This window comes from Ambystoma mexicanum, chromosome 14, assembly GCF_040938575.1.
Source record: "Ambystoma mexicanum isolate Mex_15411 chromosome 14, UKY_AmexF1_1, whole genome shotgun sequence".
NCBI classification, from domain to species: domain Eukaryota; kingdom Metazoa; phylum Chordata; class Amphibia; order Caudata; family Ambystomatidae; genus Ambystoma; species Ambystoma mexicanum.
In genome coordinates, this window is record NC_090940.1 from 609,879,431 (window position 1) to 609,903,279 (window position 23,849).

A 23,849-nucleotide genomic window follows, 5' to 3' on the forward strand; every position below is an offset into this window, starting at 1 on the left:
CGTCGCCAGCTTAGGGGACTCTGCACTCGCTGGATGTAACTAGAGCGCTGAAGTTCTACGTGGACCGCACGAAGAGCCTTCGGAAGACATCACAACTGTTTGTGAACTTTGGACCTGTGAACCAAGGGAAGGCCCTCTCGAAGGCTTCCATTTCCAGATGGTTCTCCGGCTGCATCATGCACTGTCACCGGTTGGCAAACCGACCGTTGCTCGGCCGTCCGAGAGCCCATTCGACCAGAGCGATCGCTGCTACCACAGCATTCTTGTCTGGTGTACCCCTGCTAGACATCTTCAGGGCTGCTACGTGGAGGTCGACGCACACCTTCACGAGATTCTAATGCATCAACCGGGATTCCAGGGAGGAGTCCAGGGTCGGCCAGGCAGGGCTGCGCAAACTGTTCGCCTGAAGGTGGGCCTGGTAAGGAGGTAAGAGTTGCTTAATGTTGAGTTGATTAAATGCTTAATGTTGAGCCTTGCCACCTCCCGTGGTTGTGCATGTGTGTACTGCTATGTATTCTTATATTTATGAGCATGTGATTCCATGCCAGACCCCATGCTGGAGAAGGAACAAGTTACTTACCTGTAACTGTTGTTCTCCAGCATGGGTCTGGCATGGATTCACATGCGAACCCACCCTCCTACCCCTCTGCGGCTCTTCTCTTGGTCCTACTGCCACTTTACATGCTACCAAATCTATAGATGGCTGTCAGAGGAGGGGCTTAAGTAGAGGGCAGTCATTGGCTGGGGGCAGTATGACCCAGAGACCAGTGATTGGTTACTAGTAGAAAGACAGTTCAGAAACAAAACTGACACTGATTTTTTTCTTTACCAAGGATTCCCAGCCTGACGATGGGGAATATTCATGAGCATGTGAATCCATGCCAGATCCATGCTGGAGAACAACAGTTACAGGTAAGTAACTCGTTCCTTACTTGCCCAGGGAGCCGTGGTCTGCTGCCGTTCACAGGGCTTGTTCCTGTTACCCTTCCATATCGCCACAGTTCCGGTGCCCAGTCCTCTGGAGCCCCTCTCTCTCGGCTGCTTGTTCCTCCCAGCACGGTCTGTGCTGCAAGGCAGCCCCCCCGCTACCGCAGCACCTCAGCGCCACTGCTGCAATGATCTGCAGGGTTTCCCGCCGCTTCGGCCCGGGCTTTGGGGTCTTATGCCGTGTCCTCAGGCTCACCTCAAGCTCGACCCGCGGGCCTGTTTGTTCCTCCAGGAATGTCGCCTCTCTGAGCCGGCGGTCTGTTATGCTCCGCCGATGTCTGCTGTTTTGGCGCCTCCCGTTCCCTTCCGCATCCCGCACTGCAGGCCGTCCAGTGCACGCTCTCAGTTCTGGTCCAGGGACAGCGCAACCACTTATCTGCTCTCCGCTAGGCTCCTCGGGTCGTCTCTGCTACTTCCAGTGTCGGGGGTGTCGGCCCGCTCGTGTCTTGGCATAGGCCAGTGGCCACGGTCTGCTCCCGGCCTCACACACAGTCCAGTACTCCGCTCGCAGTTTTCGGCCCCTCCTCCTGTTTGCCCTCAGGACGTGGTGCCGACCGCCATCTTGCCTTCCCCGGGAGCTCAGGTTCAACCACTCCGTTTAGGCAGTTGCAGGCTCTGATTTTCATCGGGGTTTCTCTCGTAGGGTGCAGGATCGTCTGTTCTACGTGGACACTCTCTTTTCTGCTTGTTATTGAACCGTTGCCGTACTTTTCAAGAATCAAGGCCAGGATCGCGACGGGAGCTCTGCTACAGCACGTCTTCACTGCATGAGCTTAGGCCACACCCCTCTTGCAGCTCCTGGTATGACTCTGACCTGGCAGCTCTGAAACGCAAGTGCAGGGCAGCTGAGCGGAAGTGGCAGGCTTCAAGCACATCCTTTGACAAACTGGCCTGCTGCCTGCTCCAAATGCAATACAGACTCTCCACCTGCTCGAAGAAGAGGGCCTATAGCCAAGCCTGCATCTCTGTGGCCACTCGCGCAGCTGAATTTTTCAATATCTTTCAAGGAACTCGCCAACCCTACTGCAGTCTCAATTTCTCCTCTGCCTTCTCTGGCCCTCTGTACTTCTCTTGCCCCTCACTTAAATTTAAAACTCAGGACATCTTGTCCTCACTCTCCTCTACTCACCCTTCGCCCTCACCTGCTCTCAAGCCTCCCTTGTCCTGCCTCTCCCTACCCCTCCTACACCCCTCTTTTTCTCCCATAACACCTGATGAGGTTTCTATACAAGTCGACTCTATGAAAGCCTCCTCCAAACAGGTGCCCCCCTGCTCCTCCAGAACTATCAAGGACAACATTGTCTTTCTTGCTCCAGCCTTGGCCGATTTCTACAATAATTCCTTTGCCACTGGATCCTTTCCCTCACTCCTCAAGCACTCCCTTGTGCACCCTCTCCTTAGAAAGCCTACTGCTGACCCTTCCTGTCTCGCAAACTACTGCTGTATCTCCATTACCCCTTTCTGGGCAAACTTCTGGAGAGGCTGGCCATCTCCCAGCTTATCCACCACAATGAATCTGTTGGTTGTCTCCACGACCAGCAGCCTGGCTTCAGAGCTGCCAAAGGCACGTAAACTGCTCTCCTGAAAACTCGTGAAGACTTTCTCTCTAATCTCGATTCCAGCTCTCCTCCTGTTTTCATCCTTCTTGACCTTTCTTCTACCTTTGATACGGTCAATCATGTGACCCTGATAGGTTAAGTGATACTCTTGGCATCTCAGACATGGCTCTGGACTGGTTGACGTCTTCCTCTTGGACCGATCTTCCCAAGTTCAACTGGGCCCTTTTCTCTCCACCATCTCCTTCCCTACCTGCAGTTTCCCCCAGGGCTCTATCCTCTCGGCTTGACTTTTCAACATCTACCTCGCCGCTCTAGCCCATTTGTTCTCCACCTTCTCTCCCAACTTCCAGTGTTATGCCTATGACACGCAGTGCTCCTTCAAGCTTCCCTCCTCTGCCTCCTCCTCCTCCACTCTCATTCCTAACTGCCTGTCTGCTACCCAGGTATGGTGCACTGCGAACAATCTCTGCCTTAATGCCAGTTAGACAGAGATCCTTCTCATTGGGACCCCTGCTCCCTCTTTACCTCCCGCACTCTGCCCCACTCCTCTCACCCTCTTGTGAGGCAATAAACCTTGGTGTCATCTTGACCTCCTCTCCTTCTATCACAGACCTTGCCAGACCTTGCCAAGAAGGCACACTTTCAGCTGCACCTCCTCAGAGGCATTCTCCGTTTCCTCACCTTCCCCCAGAAACCCAATGTCTCCAGAGCTCTGGTCCTCTCGAGGCTGGACTACTGCAACAGCTGCGTCTTCAATCTGCCTAATTCCTCCCTTCGCCCCCTTCAACTAATCCAGAACAGGACTGCAAGATTTATCCTTGGCCTCAAGCCCAGGGACCGCATCTGGCCAGCCTTAAAATCTCTCCACTGGTTCCTGGTTGCTGCACGGATCAAGTTCAGGATCCTCTGCATCATCCTCAAGGCCTTTTGGGGCCTGGGACCCATCTACTTCCAATGCTCTCTCCCTAAATACTTCCCTACTAGAGCCCTTCGGTCCTCTAGCTCTAACTCTGTGCAGATCAGACTTTTTTCCAAGCTGAGAGTGGTGGGTAGATCTTTCTCCTCCACAGACACCTCTCTCTGGAATGGCCTCCCTGGCCCTCTCAGACTTGTGCCGGATCTCCTTAAGTTCCGTAAGCTTCTCAAGACCTCCCTTTTCTCTTCCTTTTCTCTCCCACTCCCATGCTAATGTCCCCATCTGCCTCTCGACTGGTTACCTGGTTCCCTCAGAGTCTTACAGTGCACAAGGCCCCGCTTATTCCACTCATACATGCAATTGGTCTCCCCAGTCCACCCCCCCTCACCTGCACTTGCCCTTATGGATCTTCCTTCCCTGCTCTATCTACCTGGCCTTCGCTTGCACTCGCTTTCTCACGGGCACCTCTGTCCTGACCAGCGCCCTCCTCGCCCCCTCCCTTCTCCCCTGCGCTTATCTGTACTGTACTTGCACGTCCCGAATGTCACAAGACCTATACCGATCGGTTTTTGTTTTTGTCGTCCTTTGTTCTCCACCCTCTTGTCTTGTTGCGCCTTGAAACACTATATATGGTGTATAGGCGCATTGTAAACACCAAATACATAGATAAATGTATTCCCAACAAAGTTAGAGTGAATCCTACTTTTTCTGAGAGCCCAAAGATGAGTCAAATAAGGACTGCATTTTCTGCCCTTATAAAAGCAAAATGCTACAGTGGATTGGTTCAAAGCAAAGACTGTTGCCAGGAGTCAAATACAGGCTGTTTTCAGAAGAGTCCTTCATCTACACCAGAGTGCTTTGTCTGCAAAAAGTGGGGTCTCGGGAGCCCACCAGCGTCGGAGATGGTGGACTTCAACCCCATCTAATTCCTGCTTACTTCAAAAGGACTCCAGTGATCAGCACGCTGGTGTGAGTGGCTTTGTCATATCAGAGCTGTCTTTGAAGCATTAGTTGCAAGAGGACCTCCCAGGGACAGTTCCTGTGTCCTGACGGAAGGTGTCGCCTTGCTCATGAGTATCAAAAGAGCAGCTTCCCGGGGCAGGGTTCCAAACGGTTGATGTGGAGACACCCATGCCAGATAGTTAATGCACACAAGCCATGTCATGACTAGAGCTCTGTTCATCAAGCTGATACAAATATGACATGCAAATGGCGTGGATTTATAATTGTGTGAGCCCCGTTGGTACCATGCCTTAGTCAGGCATGGCTTATATTCACATTTTCACTTGCCACCAGGCGGACTGGTGCACACATTTAATGTTTTGAAACCGACCTGCAGATGATAAAAAAGCCACCTTTGCCTGTTGAAACTTTGTTTTCCCCAGGCCCTCCTCAAGCTTTCTAAGGCAGATCACAACGCCATCGGGAATGACTCCCTTCCCCTGGCTTTGGTGTACCAAGACAATGGGCCTCATTACGAGTCACCCGGTCTGGAAATAACGCTGGCGGTAAACCCCCCACCACCGTTGTTTCCGGACCGGGTGATCTCGAGTTCTGCAGGCGGGAGGTGCCATTCCCGCCAGGTCTGACCTGGCGGGTTTAACACCACCCACCTGCAGGCGAACGTGGAAACACCGGCACATCATGGGATGGCGCCGGTGTTTCCACTTCCCCATTCCCATTGAGTCCTATGGGATTTCCCGAATTCCGCCTCTGGAATTCCCGGGTCACCGGGGTCGTAATGCCCCGGTAATTCCGGGAATCACGGAGGGGGAATGGTAATATGAGTCGAGCGGTAACCTGCCGGAATTTCAGGCACTGTTACTGCCGGACTCGTAATGAGGCCCAATGTCTCCCTTCTCTTGGTACTGTATTCTCACAGTTCTGCTCCACCAGGGGGTATATGCTGGACTTCCTTTCACCTTGTTTTACTTGACACTAATTGTGGGACCCAAACCCATAAGATTCTGCTGATTTCCTTTGGACGACCTGGTTCACTCTCCCAGGTGTTGTACCAAAGAAGAGGATTTGAGATGCTCTTCTGAACTGGGTGAGCATCCCAGACCTGAACTTCTCTCACTGGTTGCTTTGCTCGGCCTCGCTCACTCCTCTGTCAGGTACTGTGCCAAAGGAGAGGATTGTGATGCTCTCCTCAATTGGGTGCGAAACCCTGACCCGTACTTGCCTCACTGATTGCTCTGCTTGGCCTGGCTCACTCCTCTGCCAGGTACTGTGCCGAAGAAGAGGATTTGTGAGGCTCTTCCCAATTGGATGCGGGTCCAAGACCCGACTTTCGTACCCCTCAGAGTCTACTAAAACCCCTCCAAGCATACCGGCTACCCTGGTAGCTATGAGGGTGTTGCATACTCTTTCTGGGTGGTGTACGGCTTTGTCGTGCCTTGTTCAGGTCTCTGCGGTCTTCCTTTTCCTTCTTGTATGATACAGAACTCTGCTCCTCGCCGGCCGCATGTCTGCCTTTGACCGTGACCTTCTGCGTTCTTCCTTGTCTGAAGGTTGGCCCGCGTAGCGTTCCGAGCCATCCGATCTTAACAAATGGTAAGTGAGCTTCCCAGCAGGTCAGTAAGTGTCCAACCTTCGACCTCTTCTGCTTTCCCGCTCCCACAATCCCAGCCCCTCCAAGGATAACTTCTCTCTGGGTTCCTCCAGGGGGGATCAAACACTCTTTCAAGTTCCTCCTCACTTTTGATACTCAGACAGTGTTCACGTTGATTGAAGCGCTTACATTTGTTTACACAGGGCACTCCTCATGGCTCTGCACTTTTTCTTCATCCCATTACTGACATAGTCAATCTCTACTGGGTTAACTGCCTCAGAAAGCTTGAGTGAGGGCCAGAAATGTGAGCGGACTACTTTGTGGACGTTTTTCAAATCGTGCCATTTTATTAGATTTGAAAGGTTGGATAAACGCCTTATCACCCATACCCTAACGAGGATTTCCCCTGCCTAAAATAAACTAAAGGAAACACTCTAACAATAAAGTTCCTGTTCCTCACACAACAAATCAACAAGGAAATATATGGCAGTTTAACACCAACACAAATTAATATTACAATCCACGGCACAATAGCCGCTTCTTTTGATAACCTTGGAGAACTTCTCTTTCCCATATTCAAGCAGGCTTTTTTTTAGCTGTTCAAAAAGAATGAGGAAATCCTGTATCATAGCCAACATTTTTGTTTCATTTCTCTTTTAATCCAAACTTGACACCCCAAAGTTCCAACTTGGATTCCAAAGAGGATTCACAAATGTTCAGCAAAGCTTTTTTCTTTCCACTCGTAGCCAAGATCTTGAGACAGCTTTTTGTCATCGGCAATGTTTAGTTTAATAAAGATCTTGAAACAGTTTCTTGTCATGAACAAACAATATTTCAGAACTTCATTAGTTTAAATGTCTTTGTCAGGATATTTTAGCACCACTTTAGTTTCACTACTACTTCACCAAAACACTTCTGTGATTCCTCAACTACTTCATAAGCTTTACGCTTCCACAGTAATTCATGAACTTCCACCTGGTTTACTCTCATGCCAGGTTTACTGGTACTTCAACTTTCTGCTCCGATGCACTCTTGCCAGAACAGAACTAGTGGTCACAAATGTGAGGAATCCGAAACCAAAACCCTGCCTAGGTTCTCCTCCCAGATGGCCAGGAGAGGGCAGACGATTCCTCATCTCGATCCTGGGGGAGGTTTACTGTGGGAGGATCACCTGAGTGGAGACAGGGTCCTGGGTAGTGAGGAGATTCTGTGGGATTAGACACAGTATTTTTCCTCTAAAAGGAATACTCTTGCCAGCAGGTCGAAAGAGGTTCTGACTTGTCATTTTAACATATCCCAACCTCCTAGTAAAACTGAAATGGTAAATTTTAACGTTGTAACCTCACAACATATTAGATCAAAAGAACAAATCTTTTGTATCCCTCAACACAAACAACTTCTTCAATACCAAAGGTATACTACAAGGAATGGCAGACATGTGGCCTTTTCTATACCGTCTGTCTCTAATAAGTTTGAAACCCAGAAACCCACTTCTAAAAATACTAAGAGAATTAAAGTTACCCTTAGAAGGTTGAAAGAAGTGGGAACACCTAATTTCACTAAAGTGAACGACATGTCCCAGAATGCCAGTGAGCTGAGACAAAGAAAAGGGCTAAGGAGACATGTAGAAGTGAAGAACAGGCAACAAGGCCTTACAGCCTTTGCCAAGGTCAGGCAATTAACATTAAGGGCCTGCACCTCAAATCAATTGCCCCACCTGAGAGGCATAAAAAGCTGCAGCAGGAAGGGAAAAAAGGAAGGATTTGGGGAAGGAGCAAGAGTTGGAGGGCTGGCAGTAGTATCAGAAGGAGAAGAGCATGAGGAAGTGTGATCGCTTAAGGGATGCCGGTACGAGAGAAGAGCAGATTTCACCTGCAGGTTCTGAGTTGGTCCTGTGTTCACAAACCCTGCCTTGCTGTGGCTGCACCGAGAGAGACGTGCCGACATTGACGGTCTTCCCATGTGCACCAAGGGGCTGTAATTGCAGAGCCGAGATCGTGCTGCAACCCAAAGCCCATGTGCGTAAGCAAGCCGAGGGACTGAGGAGTGAAGGAGACTCCCTGTGGTCGAGGCCGGACCGGAGACACCCATGTTGCACAGGGGTGTGGGTTCCAAGAGTGCATAAAGTAGTGGTGAAGTGTGGTGCTGTCTTGCTGCTCCCGCTACTTCCCCTGCTTTCTGGCTTTTGCAAGGACCATAAGGATTGCAAGGATCAAAACTTTTTACATCACGGACTGTCGAGCGCTGTGATTGGACTGCATTGAAACAAGGCTTGATCCTGCCTCCCTTCCCAGCATCCTACTTCAGCAGCGTGCCCGCGCAGTGGCACGCGCACAGTGGTGAAGTGCAGTGCTAAGTGTGGTGCTGTCTTGCTGCTCCCGCTACTTCCCCTGCTTTCTGGCTTTTGCAAGGACCATAAGGATTGCAAGGATCAAAACTTTTTACATCACGGACTGTCGAGCGCTGTGATTGGACTGCGTTGAAACGGTACGAGCGAACGTACCCTGTTAGCGTTTCGCTGGCATTCGCTGGCATCCGTCTCTGGCATTCGCCAGTTTGTTGTTTGAAAAGGCGTTTTAACATCCTGTGTTTTTGATTTGTTTTCAGAGGCTTGATCCCGCCTCCCTTCCCAGCATCCTACTTCAGCAGCGTGCCCGCGCGGTGGCGCGCGCGCAGTGGTGAAGTGCGGTGCTAAGTGTGGTGCTGTCTTTCTGTCTAGCGTACTAGCGCACAGCAACAGCCTTATATTAGTGTTTCTATCATTCATTTCATTTTTTTTTCTTTTTTTCGGTCACTACTTTTTCTATTATCTATTTACTCTGCTGCCTCCATTTTCAGGTAGGCCCACAATTTTTAACTATTGCGCCCACAATTGTGTGTATTTCTAAAAGTTTGCCGTCTTGCTATTTACGTTCACAATGGTGTCATCTAAATATACCCTAAAGACAGGAATGCTGCTTGTTGGCCCGGACCAACCCATTGTACCAACCCGTCCACCTTTAAAACAGTCGGTTCTACCCTTTGTCATCCCTGCCGCTCCCAAACCTCAAGCCCAAGCGCCCTCGTCATCTTCCGATTATCTGCTGACAAGTAACTACGTGCCCACTGCTTGCACACACCCTCCAACGGTTGTACTCCCGCGACTTTGACGGAAACTGGAGCAGGGATGCCATCAGCCACAAGCACTGAAGAGCTTTTGCATGCTATAGCACCGCTGAGTGATCAGTCGGCGTTAAACCCGCCAACCTCTCCTGTTCTCTCTTGTCTCCCAGTCTCTTTAGAATCTTTCTGCCCCCCTGTCGAAAATGCTTTGTATAAAAGGAGCACCAGCGAGGTTACGGATACTACCCTGGAATCTGCTTGCTCCACAGAAGACATACAAGTGTCAGCCCACCCCAAACCAAGCATGCAGGTGCCTAATGCCCCCGCTTTGAAAGCCTCTGCCAGTGCAAGTCTAAAAGATACTAAGGCAATTCAGGAGAAAACAGTCTCAGTGTCAGCAATGGCATCTGCTCAGTGTTCCGTACTCTCCCAAATTAACTTACGTCAAGCTTATGAACATTTACGCATAACGGGCTAAGTAGGCGAAGACACTATGGAATCCATGAATCTCATACTTCCTCTTGCCCGAATTCAGATGTGCTATATATATGTTCGAACACCGGTGATCTAATTCAATTACAAGAAGATCACCCCCATAACAACACAATCATACCAGCAAACTGTGCTTCCTCTCCACATCTTAACCAACCCAATTCCGCATTGTCTTTAGCACCAGATAAATCGCAAAACCAAACCATCAATGAAGATGACCAAACATCAGAATTCTTCATTCATAAACCCCAAGACAAACATTTTTCTTTTCCTGACGCCCCTGCACTCAATAATACACTGAGTGCAATGAACACTGCATTACTGACCATTGCAAAATGATATGAGCTGTTAGACCATAAAGTATCTCATCAGACTAAGCTCATAGAACCACTTCTCACCAAAGCTCCTATTGTTGTGCCCATATCCGGCACCAATCCCAATCAAAAGTCCCTGGTAATGTCAACATCCAGCGAGGTGAACATGGTGTCACCTAACAATACGACATTATCCTTGCCATCCAACGCAATCTCTGGAATACTACCTATAGTGCATGAATCACTTGATAATCGAAGCTCTACCCATTCCCAGCCAATTATTGACGAAACCCAACTGTCGGTTGAGTCCCAACCATTGACATCTAAAATAACTACTGAAACTCCAACCAATATATCCGAGTTATTTACACATTCATCGTCCACAACATCAAGTAAACTGACAGGCTCTCAACGAACAAGAAAAGAGTGGAAACGGATGAGGAAAGCGAGTCCAAAAAAAAATCACTGTCCTAAATCTAAAGACAATGTTCGTAAATATGTCAAAATTCCAACTCGACTAGAGAAGCCTATAGATGTCCCTCCTCCTGTTAACGCTGTGATCAAGCCTCCTGTTGTGGTTTTACATAAGCCACTTGATGACCTAGTGGCTCTCGCAAATCAGGCTGCCTCGACGAATACCATTCCCCTATCTATGTTTCCAACTAAAGCAGCAACTACCTTAACCGCAGCTTCAAACATTTGTGTTCGAGTTAACACCGCCTCAACTACTCCTTTAACCTCCCACCCTGACTCGCGGCAGTATGTCGAGTCCATCATTGCCCAATTGCGAGATGAGATTAGAGCATCAATTCAGGCCTATACTCTACACTCGCCACCATCTCCCCAAGCATTGTTGGTACCTCGAGCAGTGGACAGGCTGATTGCAACACCCCTGATTACCAAACCCATGGAAGATGCAATCAGAAAGCTACCCGTCGTTTTGATACCACAGACTACTCAGAACAATCTTGCCCAGGCCGATCTATCAGATCCGCCTCAGACGCAAGCAAGTTCTGGGTTGAGTCAAAAAAACGCCCCTATCACTCAAAGTGAACTAAGCTCCCAATTCACGGCTTCGTCACAAGACTTGCGAGAGTATATTAAATCTTCTATTGATTCCTACCTGTGTGAATTTAAATCCATGGACTGGGAATGCAAAGCTATAGCAGTGCCTCCCCTGCCCAGTATGTGTTCCGAAGTACAGGAGTCTAACATCATACATGAACAGCAGGCTTGTCGACAAAATATAAACATGACTGGTGACCAGCAGGCAATCAAATCTGTTGCAACTGTACAGCACTTGCGCGCCTCAGGTAAACCGCCACTCTACTAGTTTAACCTAAAGTGTCGCGCAGCCCCATTTCCAAGATACGTTCTCAATAGGACAAGTCTCTTGAATATTTGCTCTGATGTGCCACTTTTGAAAGAACTTACCACTATCGACATCGAGTTAGTCGAATTTGCCAATTCAAATGACCTAGCAGAGGTCAGAATATATGTTCGCTCTGGTCTAGTATTTAACCTACTTTGGCAGGCAAGGATGGCATTGTTCGATATGGGCTTCATTCCATTACAGGAAACCAATCCGAGTACTCATAAAATGGAGAAATTTCAAACGCCCATATACCGGTCCCAACAAAGTGACGCAGTTAAAACTGTATCCTTTCCCCAAACCTCCACAATCCTAGGCATGTAGGAGTACGGTATAAAGTCCTATCAAGAACACGAACAAGCCCCCTTAGCCCTTCTCTGCTGGAACACCAGAGTTCATACTCACTGTGTAAATTCTATGGATAGCAATCTGGGACAATATGACCTGGTTGTTCTGCAGGAAACATGGTTTACGGATACTCCTTGCTGGGCCTCTCATGCAATTGTTTCAACGCATGATGTCAAAAAGCTACTGGGGCAACCTTCTGGCGGTCTTCTTATAGCCGTGAAGCATGACAGTGGCTTTAGTGTCGCACAATATCCCTCTCCATCTCCTTATTTCCAGGTAGTGAAACTTACTTGAGATACTCTGAACCTAGCCATTGTCAACATCTATTGGAGTAGACAAAACTTATCAGTTGACTCTTTTTTTTACATTCCTTTCGTTTCATCTTGATAATATAGCTTTGGACACCAGCATAACGTGTTCCATTATTCTTGGTGACCTAAATTTACATATTCTGTCAGCTAATAATGATAACCACACCCTTGGAGAACTAACGTGGTGTAAAATCATGCGAGAGGGAGGGCTCATTATGGTCAATGATACAGTGCTGGGTGATGTGCTAGACTGTTCGACCTGGGCAAGTGGCTCATGCCGAGCCACCCTAGATTACATCTGCATTAGTAAGAGCTATTTATCCCAGGTAGAGTCCTTGCACATAACACCTTCCTACGTGAGCGATCACCACAAACTAATCATGCTCCTCAGGTTACCTCTCGCCCATCATACCTTACACAGATCTTCCCATATGCGCTCCCTCCAGGTGAATAATAGTGGCACCCGCCTGTGCTGGAATCCCAATGAGCTAGTGCAGTACAAACGCATATTGATTGATTCCTTTAATTCCACGCTGGCTAACATCCCCAAATGTTATGTTAACATGATGGAGATTTTCAAGCAAATCAGAATGCCAGACTCTACTATTAGATTTAAACACAAACATATATACAACCCAGATCTTCAACATAAAAAAACGAAGCTCAGACAAGACATTCGCAATCTCAGATTTGAACCATTGGCAAGCAGACCCACGCTAAAAAGAGAGTTGAACGTCATCTACAGACGCTGGTTGAAAAGCCAGTGATCTCTCCAATATCAAAAGAATGGAGAAGAAATGTTGAAACAAATACTCACTAAATCCACTAGTGGCATCTGGAATTGCCTAAACGTTGCTACCCTTAAATTCCAAGCAGCTGCATTGACGTCTGCTGTATCAAATGATAAATGGTGCAACCACTTCAAGGCTCTCTATCAATCTCCATTCCCAGATTTTCATTGGAGTTCCCTGAACATGACAACATCCCATGCCTTTCCTCTTGACTATGCAGATATTCTCCTCTGCATTAAAAACTTGAGTCGATCAAGAACGGTTGGTCCTGATGGCCTACATAATAGTATGCTAAAAGATCACCCCTATGAATGGACATCCATACTCTTTGAAATTTTTTCCCAAATCTTTACTGTAGGTAGAATACCAGATTCATGGAAATGCTCTATTATACTTCCGATCTTCAAAAAGGGCAATAGAGCAGACCCTGCAGCATATCGTTCTATCGCCCTTCTCGACTGCCCAGGCAAAATATTTGCCCGCTTAGTCTTGAAACATTTCAATACATGGTTGGATGTGTGCAAGTTGCGTGATCCATTTTAAACAGGATTTCTACCCATACTGGGCACTGCAGTAAATATCATCACCCTAAATTCAATCTTTCAACATGCCCGCCAGCGCAAACAATTATTATATATGGCCTTTATTGACTTTCGTATGGCCTTTGATGCCATTCCCCAGGAGATCTTATATAAAAAAACTCATGGACAAAGGTTGCCCCTGATTTGTCCTGAAGTGGATCATTCAACTGCACACAGACACCTCCATACAAATTAGGCTAGATAATGAAGGTCTATTGTCCAAACCGATCAATACTGCTCGTGGCCTAAAACAAGGCTGCTTATTAGCGTTGGCGATATTCAATTTTTTCATTTCAGATATAAGACAAGATCTCGAATCTGCTGTCACAGATTCACCAAAAATCAACAACACCCACATTAAACATCTGCTTTATGCAGACGATATGGTGCTTTTCTCAAAGACAGCGAATGGTCTCCGTGTTTTATTGCAAATCCTAGACAGATACACAGCAATAAACTGTATAATTGTTAACATAATGAAAACAAAAGTTATACAATTTGGAACATCAAAACAACGTCGCACTGAACACCAATGGCCTTTGCAATCAACAACTTTAAGTACAGTGTCGTCCTACATTTATCTAGGTACCTTTGTCACGCACAATTATAGTCTAAATGCTGATGAACTGAGAGTTAAACAAAAAATATTGACAGCAGTGCACAGGCTCGTCTAATCAAAATCAAATATTGTAAGTTTTCCGTCCTTCCAATAATAACTTATTACAAACAGAAGTTTGTCCCAGTAATAACGTACGGCTCTGAAGCTGCCCTGAAAAAATCATACTGTTACTGGTCAGTAATTGAGGGTTGTTATTGGACGTGAGTCCTGGCCCTTCCGCTATCACAACCGATTTGTATTGTAAGACATGAATTGGGATTGTTGTCCTTATATGCTATGCATAAGTGGAAAATGTGTTCCCTTTATAGAAAATGCTTGATGGCGGCCGATAAGATCGGACTCATTAACATCATTGCGAAGTACCTCTTGTTCTCAAAGGATGTGTTTCCTTTGACTTGGCGAACAAAGGCACAGGAGATCATCAGCGAGTCAGGTATATCTACATCCCTCTTAATAGAGAACCCAAACAAAGCCAAGACTCGTTTATGGGGGCCTGATTGGATACAAACAAGAATTGCGTGAAATCAATACCGCACATTTACCGACAATCCCCTTCATATGAAACGATATGGCACATTTGAAAGATATCTGATGGTTTTCCCTGACTCACGTTTGCGAAATGACTTCCTGCGCTTTCAGTTAAACATTTGGCCAACGCATGAAATACTGTATAAGCGTAAATTAATAACGGTTGATGAACAACCCATGCAGATTTTGCAAATCAGCCATTGAATCCATGAAACATCTGTGTACAGAATGTCCATCATTACTTATGCAGAGAATCTTAAACTTTAAACCCCTGTTACAAGATCATGTTATAACAACAACTGAAAAACTATGGGAGTTACTGTTTCATACTAATATTCAGTCAATTAGATATGCAATTCTGAATTATCTTTACAGTTTGAAACTTTTAGCTACAAGTCCAAACCGCTGTAGATTGTAAGCATGTTATTTGATTTGCACAAAATGGCTTTCGGTTGTGTTATGCTTATTGTTGTAAATTATTTTTTTTCATACTCATGATTATGAGTAATGATTCCTCTTTTTTTTACCATTTAACTGATTATTGAATCTTTTTAAAGAATTATTATTGACTTTGTTATTCTATGTGCATGTGTTCATATGTTTCCTTGAAGTTATTTTCTTGTTTTAAAGTATTTGTAATGTGTTTGTTGAAAAATCAAGTTCATCTTGATTAAAACAACTTGTTAAATAAAAATAAAGTAGTAGTAGGGGGAGAGGTTCAAAAGCGGAAGCAGCCTGCAATAGGGGTGTCACGGTATTAGTTTTATGACGGTACAATAACCTTCTTGCCAAATGACGGTATATCATGGTTATCGCGGTATAGCAGGTGGAGTTAACTAATCTTAACAAATATTTTCTAAAAGGTCATAAATTGTCAGGTTTATCATCACAAACAAAACCAGGCATCCAGGGTCAGAAGTGGGCTTTTCAACATACTTTCCACTGAAATGCCACCCCTGGCTTCCACCAAACACAAACACGTGTGGAAAGGGGGGGGCTGCTGCAACTGGCAAAGCAAACTGAATAGCTTTTCTTAAATGGTCCTTTAGGCTTTTAGCTCCCCCCACTGGCTACTGGTGAAGATGAACATGTTGCCATCTTGATAACCTGCATGCCACAGATCAATGGAGTCTGATGGTAGTATACGCTTGTGCGCATACACACACACACACACGCACACACACTCTCTCTTTATGTTACAGCCTTTAGTTTACTTCTGGGCCAAAAGGTGTTCCGTAATCACAGACATGTTACCCTTTGGTATGGCAGCAGGGAATACCCACAGAGATGATTACATTTCGCAGTGTGACTTATTATATGTAAATTCAATGAAAGAACCAGGCAAATCCCCCATTGTCATATGTTTAGAAAACATTATCCATTATAAATATATGAACCCCAAAGTCCCGGGAGGATAGCTCAGCGGCAACGTGCGTGCCTTGGAAGTAAGACGACAAGAAGCAACACAGGTTCGATCCCTGGGTCCGGGCTTAGAAAACTCTGGGTGCTTAAGTGTGTTATAAATATGCAACGAAGACAAAAACAATTACGCAACTAAATAAACAAAACCAATTTCTTTAACAGCGCCTCGATGCCCGCAGGCTGTATGAGCGCTTTAAAAAACATTTACATAAAAAAACCCTCTTCCTTCTTGGCACTGTATTTATTCTTCCTATTGCTAACATATTGCTTTTGTGTCAGGCACGTGTGGTTTATGGAATGGCATTAAAAACTGCTCAAACTGAAACTACTTAGCAGACGGCACATCCAACAGTGCAAGACCAAGACTGTGCAGCACTTGCTTGCTGCAGCCTTTCCAAATCAGATTGAAAAGCCCACTTAACGGTATGAACGGTATACCGCTATAAACAATGTGACGGTTATTATTGTTCAATTAAGTGGTTCACGGTATCTTTAACAGTATACCGTAATACATTGCCCAAGCCAGTAGGCGAATCCTTTCTGTAGAGAAACCAGCCCTATTGAAATCTAACCACCTGTGTTCTGAAGTTGTTAAAGTTGATAAAGGTCCAGTGTCCTATGATACAAGTGTGACAAGGTTATCCAAAGCTAGAAGAGTGGCAATACAGCTTCAGTGTAGCTATTGGAACCAAGAAGGTGGGAATAAAGCTGTGGGAGGGAGCTGGGTGCTTATAAGAAGATTAAGTGAACAATCTGAAATGCTGAGACTGTTGAACCTGGGAGAGAGGCAGTCTGGAAGCAAAGGCAGATTATATTGGTGGCAGTATGACAGACAGAAGAGGCAAAGAGGCTCCCCTTTTCTTATAACAAAGGAAGGAAGAGTGTCTTGTCTACCTGCAGAGGTCGAAGAGTCTTGTCTTTAAATTGCCCAACAATCATAAAATACCGAGTTGAAGTATAACTGTCAGACCTGTGGTTGTCTATAATACTGTCAGTGAATGATGTATATAAGGTGGTTGAAGCAGTGACATACTGTGGAGCAAAGGAGCCTGCCTCGACAGTCACAGTAGTAGAAGGGGGTTGGCAAGAGAAAAGCAGCACCCGAAGAAGAAACATACTGACAAATTATACCAAAGACACTACAGAGGTTATAAACACATGGGCAGTTGTTGAAGCAGAAGTGGTCCTTTCATCTTTGAACTGTGGCAATACCATCCCGGAAAAGAGGATATCCAGGATTCTATTGGTGCTGTTTTCTTTGCTGGAATTGGAAGGGGAACCTTTCAACAGAAAACTAATGAACTGTTAAAAGTGGATTTTTGGCAAACTTTTATTTCTTTTGGAACTCAGAAGCACTGATTCAAGACTTTACTTTTATTTATGAACACTTGGAGAGATTGACTTGGTACAATCCTGGGAAAGGTATCTATCCAGGACAGGTGAAGGTCATTCAAGTCACTGGTTATTTGGTAATTACTTATTTATCATTTATTTTGAATGTTTTGTTGTATAGTGTGAGGGGCCAGTTTTGTGTATGCTAGGAGAAATTCCCTTAGAGCTTAGACTAGGGGCCTCATCACGAGTTGGACGGTAGCCCTTAAATGTGGCGGTAATGGTAATACTGCCGCATTTAACGGCTGGCCCTATCACGAGTCTGGCTGCAATACTGGTATGTACGCTGACAAAAAGCCCATTTTTGGCCCAATTACCGCCAGCGGCATTAGCGCGTGATAACTGCCCCACACATTCCCCATTGGGTCCAAAGGACCCAATGGGGAATGAGGATTTACAGTTAGCGCCCAACCTGTGATCCATTGGTAATACTACCGGACCGGTGAGCGCTAACGCTAATAAAGTTAGGCAGTATTACAGCCCAGATACCGCCCAACTCATGATGAGGCCCTAGGTAGGGAACTCCATGGTAGAGTAGATTTACTAAGGGTTTATTTTCACTTTTTGTTATTAATAAAATGTCTAACACTGAGAAAACCACAAGTAGGTTTCCGCATTACTGACCCCTCACACAAAGCTCTTGGCCTGGTATTCTCTACTACCAGCTGAGACACAATACTGCAGCTCTCTGTTTGGGTATACTCCCAGCCCAAACAGAACCAATTGGTATTAAGTTCTATGACATGGTTTGCTCTCTTGCTAGGCCAAACTACCAGTTTCAAGTACTTCTGTGGTAAGGGTCAACTTCAAATGTTTTAACAATGCTTTATGCATCACACAATTAGATTTGAGAATGTCTTCAAGGAGGACAAACAAGAAGCACAATTGTGCTATTTACTACACCTAAGTATCAGCCCCACACAAGATAAGCAGTGCTTCCTTCCTACTGAACCTTTGTATCAGAAGGGCAGCCCCCCTGCCAGTCGTGTTCCTCTGTATTACTAACCAAATGCTGAAAATAACTCTTCTCTCCTTCACACTTCTTTTGCTTTGGCAATGTGGGTTTGGAACATTCTCTTCCCTTGCCTTCCTTTTTCAGAGGGCGTACGCAACCTCCTTTCAGTGTTTTTGAGGCCGGCATTCAAAAGAAACATTTGCTTGCTCAAGTGTTCGGCTACTAGGATTTCACCCAAGGTTGGCATGTTCCCAGTGCAGATGCTTACCCACAAGACTACATAAAAGTGTCATCAAAGAACACGTCTCTTATTTGGACATTGTTTTCCAGGGAACATTGAATTCAATATTTCATATTTCATCATACATTGTTGGGCTTAAAAGGTGGGCACCTTTTACATTTTAGTTTACTAGATATCTGCACCTTGCACACTCTCAATGTAATAGTGTAATAGTGATTAGATAGACCTTCTGGGTATAGGTTTGATACTGACCAAGGTGCAGGGAAGAGAGAACTGCCCTGACACATGAGCAGTAAATATACATGTAACGAGTGAGTTCCTGAGACAGGGAACCCCCGCCGCCTGTACACTGTCTGAGGCTTGACACCAAGTTATTTTGTCAATATATTCGCATATGCATGTATGATAAATAGTGTTAGTGCTTAAAGAGAGGTACATAATCGTTTTTAAGACATTACAACTATTTAAGTATATCGAGTAAACACATTAATTAATCCAATCAACTAAATGGTTTATGCAAAAAGGATATTTTTAATGTCCACATTTCAATTTTCAATATAGGAGGGAAAAAGATTTGTGTCCCAATGCGTTTCGAGATAAACCCTCTTCATCGGGGGAAGTTTTCATCAAAATATTCTAGAAACAATCCAGACAGAAAATGTTGCAATTGTTTTTTCATTTATCAACTTATACATGGCACAGTCCCATACTGTTTACATCATGCACCTTAGACATTATTTTACTAAATACCTCTTAATTTCCAGATTCTTCCGAAATACTCAATCATGTAGAGATTCTACTCTTTCTTTTGTACAGCTGTCCTTCCTAGTGTAAATTCAATAATCAGATTGTAAGGTATGAAAAACACTTAACAGAGACCTTAAAATGTCCGTGCATATTCCTATAAATCTCTGTCTCATCTGCCTCATCTGTTGACATCTAGGCTGTTCTTAATGAATTCTTCAAATTCTGGCTCTTCAGTTCAAGAACTCTTATCATGTGATTTTCCAAGAGATGTATGTACTTAATTTACATGAGAACAGTATCCACTCAGCTCAATACGAGGTTAATTTGTGGAAATCTGGTTAAAATATGTGGTCTCCCTCATTTGTGCACGAACGATGTCAATTGTGTCTAGGAGAAAATGCATTAAGTATTAGTGGGGAGTTCCTATTATGAAATTCAAAAGAGGGCTCCCAATCCTTGTGGACTTTCCATTACTTGGTCAGAAGGGATCCAATGTCAGTGTGTCGCCATGTCCCCAAGGAAGCAACTCGCGCTCCTTCTAAAATGACATCATGATGTCATCTTGTTGGTGACGCTGATGATGTCATGCTTGTAAATAAACAATTTTTCCTTCCCTTAAAGTTCGGGGAGGGGGCCCCCAAATTATTATAACAATTATAACAATTCTGAGTGTTTGAAACATGGGAATCGTTTTCAATGGTTAATTCCACAACATTGGCTCCCTTTCCCCTGCACTTGCTGATCTCTGTCTGAAACCACTCTTTTGCTACTTGGTCTTTCCCCTTCTCCCTCAAGCACTCCCTTGTGCACCCCCTCCTACAAGAAACCTTCTGCAGCCCTGTCTTGTCAAGCTAACTACTGCACCATATCTTATCACCCCCTTCCATTGTGAAACTCTTGTTGAAGCTGGTCTTCCCCCGACTGACCCAGCACACTGAACTTGTGGGTTGCCTACATGACCATCAATCTGGATTACATGCATCCAGAGACATGGAAGCTACTCTTCTGAACACCCGTGAGGAACTGCTTGCATCTCTTGATTCCAACTCTCCAGCTGTTCTCATACTTCTCGATCTCTCCTCTACATTTAATACGGTCAACCACTCCATCCTCATAAAACGGCTCCACGATACCCTGAGTATCTCGGAGCGAGCACTGGACTATCTGACCTCCTTCCTCAGTGACCGTCCGTCCCAGGTCTTTCTGGGCTCTTTCTCCGCCCCCACTTCTATCTCCACCTGCGGCGACCTCCAGGACTCCAGCCTTTCTCATTAGCTCTTTAACAACTATCAAGCCCCGCTTGCGCACCTCATTTCCTCCTTCTCCCCAAACTTCCAGTGTTATGCAGATGACACACAACTCTTATTGAAACTTCCCTCCGATCCTCTTCTCACTTCCACTATCATTCCTGACTGTCTATCTGCCATCCAGTCTTGGTGTACTTCCAATGACCTCTGCCTCAACGCCAGTAAGACTAAGATCCTTCCTTTTGGGACTCCCGCCCCTTCTTTTTATCCCTCACTCTGACCATCTTCTATGGGATCTCCCCCTTCTCCTTCATCTGAAGCCAGAAACCTTGGAGTCCTCTTCCACTGCTCTCTCTCCTTCATTCCTCAGATTCAGGACCTTGCCAAGAAGTCCCACTTCCAACGCCACCTCCTGAAAGGAATTCTTCTTTTCCTCACTTTCCCCCAGAAGCTCAATTTCTCTAGAGCTCTGGTTCTCTCTAGGCTAGACTACTGCAATAACCTTTTCCTTAATCTACCCTCTTCCTTCCTACTACCCCTCTAGCTAATCCAGAATAGGGCTGCAAGACGTACCTTTGGACGTATTACCTGCAACCTGCTCTCTCACTCAGTACTCTCCCTCCAGATCTTTACATTCCTTTGGCACCAACTCTCTCTGTGTTAAACACTTTGTTAAACAGCGAGCTGGTGGCCGATTTCTTTCCTCAACAAGCCCCCTCCTATGGAACAGCCTTCCTCTTCGTCTTGAGCTGGATCTCCTCAAATTCCGGAAGCTCCTCAAGACTCTGCCTTTCACCTCCTCCTTCCCTTCCACTCTCCTCTGCTAACCTCACAGCTGCTGAGATTGGTCACCAGGGCCCTTAGGTGTCCTCCTGGGTCCTGGCCTCCCACACCCAATCACCCACAGCTTCCACCCCTCTTGGCAGTTTGCCTTGGCACCCACTGGCCTGTGCCACCACAAGCCTGCACTTACCTATTTATTGGTGATTGACCACTCCATCTAGGCACTTACAGCTGCTCACTCCTAGCACTTCCCACTTGATACACCTAGCATTTGCCCACCTATTCCCCCACCTCTTCTCTCTCTCTGCACTTGCATGTTCTGAATGCTCACAAGGCCTAGTAGGTCTGCCTTTATCTTAGAGTGTTATATCCAAATGTACTTCCATGCTACCTCCCTGTTGCCCAGGTGGGCGCATTGGAACACAATTTACTTGTATAAGCGCCTTACAAATGCACAATAAAATGAAGAAATGAAGAATGTTGACTAATAAAAGTTCCATATAGGGTTCTTGACGCCACGTTTAAAATAAACCCCTTTTTCAGATGTGGGGCACCGGCTCCCCAAATACTCTTACAATTACGACTGTTTAGAATGTGAGAATTGTATTCAATGTTCAGAACCATACTACGGTGAGGAATGTGGTCTAGAAAAATTACCACGTTGCTTAAGTAGTGTCGTCTATTATTTAGGTGTCATACCAGTGTTATGGACAATGGGTCCACGGTATATATACATTTTACCAGACTAAACACATACCAACTGGACAAAACTCTGTAGTTGCATATAATATGGTGTTATGAATGCACAATAATCTGTATATCAGTGTCACTGCCTGTTCTATTATACAGGTACATTGCTAAATCTGTTTCAAATATCTAAAATGAAAATTTTGGGGAAAGCGCTTACTTATCCTCCTTCATAGGATGTACAGAATACCGGTCCTAAGGTATGATAAGATAATAGTAATGGCCAGAATGTGTCATACAATAGTACAATATTATAAAACATTACTCTGTATACTATCATCTATATAGTTCTTGCTTATTCTACTCCATAGAGAGTACAGTCTATTAGTCCTAGAGTATATAGCACATTGAATCCATTGACCATTCTGGTCATTTCTTGCAATGAAATTGTACTAGTGGTTAAGAGTGCCTGTTACGTACTGGAAGTTAGATTTTCCATGTTCCCCTATTTATAGGAAAGGGCCCAAGTGATAGTCCTCCTTCAAACCCAGTGGGTCTTCTGCAACTAAATTATGGATTCAAAATAGCTCTCTCTGAGCCCATTTTTATTGATATCACCTCCCCTAGGCAGAGGATGTAGACTCTCTAGAACTACACATTTCATCTGAGCTACTGTGTGTCTTCTGGCATGGAAGTGTCTATACACTGGTGATTTATTTGCAGTCCTGATGTTAGGTTTGTGTTCTGTCCATCTTTCTTTTACTTTGCAGATAGTTTGGCCTACATAGTATTTGCCACATGGGCATTTTATAGCATGGATCTCATTCTTGCTATTACATGTTGCAAAATCTCAGGAGTGTTATTTTGTTTTGCCTGTATTCAGGTGCCTGATGTGGTCTCCCTTTAGAATGTTAGAACAGTGGTGGCAGTTACGGCACGGAAAGGTGCCTGAGTTAGGTTTATGCAGTTGTTTCTGGGGTGGTTTCTTCACCTGTTCTGCTATGATGTTTGTTCCTCCTTGTATACTTTGCCAGCATAGTCATTATAAAATCTCCTCTTCTGGTGTTTTTTCCGGTATTGATTCATTTTTTTGCAAGGCAAATACTCATTTGTCGTGTGCATGTTCTTCTAAGGGGAATGGTTAATTGAACTAAATTTGCATATGTTCTCTTAATGTGTGTTACAGGTTTTGATATTCGCTAAAGGTGCAGAAATTCCCACACTAAGTGAAGCGAGGGAGCTGTACCCATTCACAGGTCAAAACACATTTGACAGAAGTAATAGAAAAATAACCCATATAATTTACAGGTCAGTCTAAACATATAAGATCTCAGCAACAGTTGCCTAACCTGCTGAGTTGTCTTTGATGTATTCGACAATAGGATCCTGTGCTTCCCGCTGCTAGTCCCGTGACCGCAAAACAGATTTGGCCTGTCCACCAATTAAGGCTCAGAGGGCACATTAATGATGCCCCATTTCCATTTTGAAGTGAGCCTGCACTTCCTAATTTTGGAAGACGCATGCTAACACTTCAGCAAGCCTGAGCCCAGCAGGAGAGCAGACAGAAACCCTGCCACAACCAGTGATTTAGATGAGCACAGCAAGTCCCGTGCAAATGCACTCTCTGCATATATTATTGAGCCCCCTACACTTTTTTAAAAGACTTGAGCCTTATTCATTTTGTTAGCATTCGAAGACCTGCAAAATTTCTTACCTCACTTCCTTAAGACATCCCAGGTAAACAGGCTCTGTTGCACTACAAAGCAATCCTGCGGTAGGCGCAGAATGCCCCAGGGCCAATCCCTGCCCTGACATGACATAATTGGAACTTGCTTGGAGTTTATTTCTTTTGTCAGCCAAAATAACAGCTGTACCTTCTGAAATAAACACATATTGCTAAA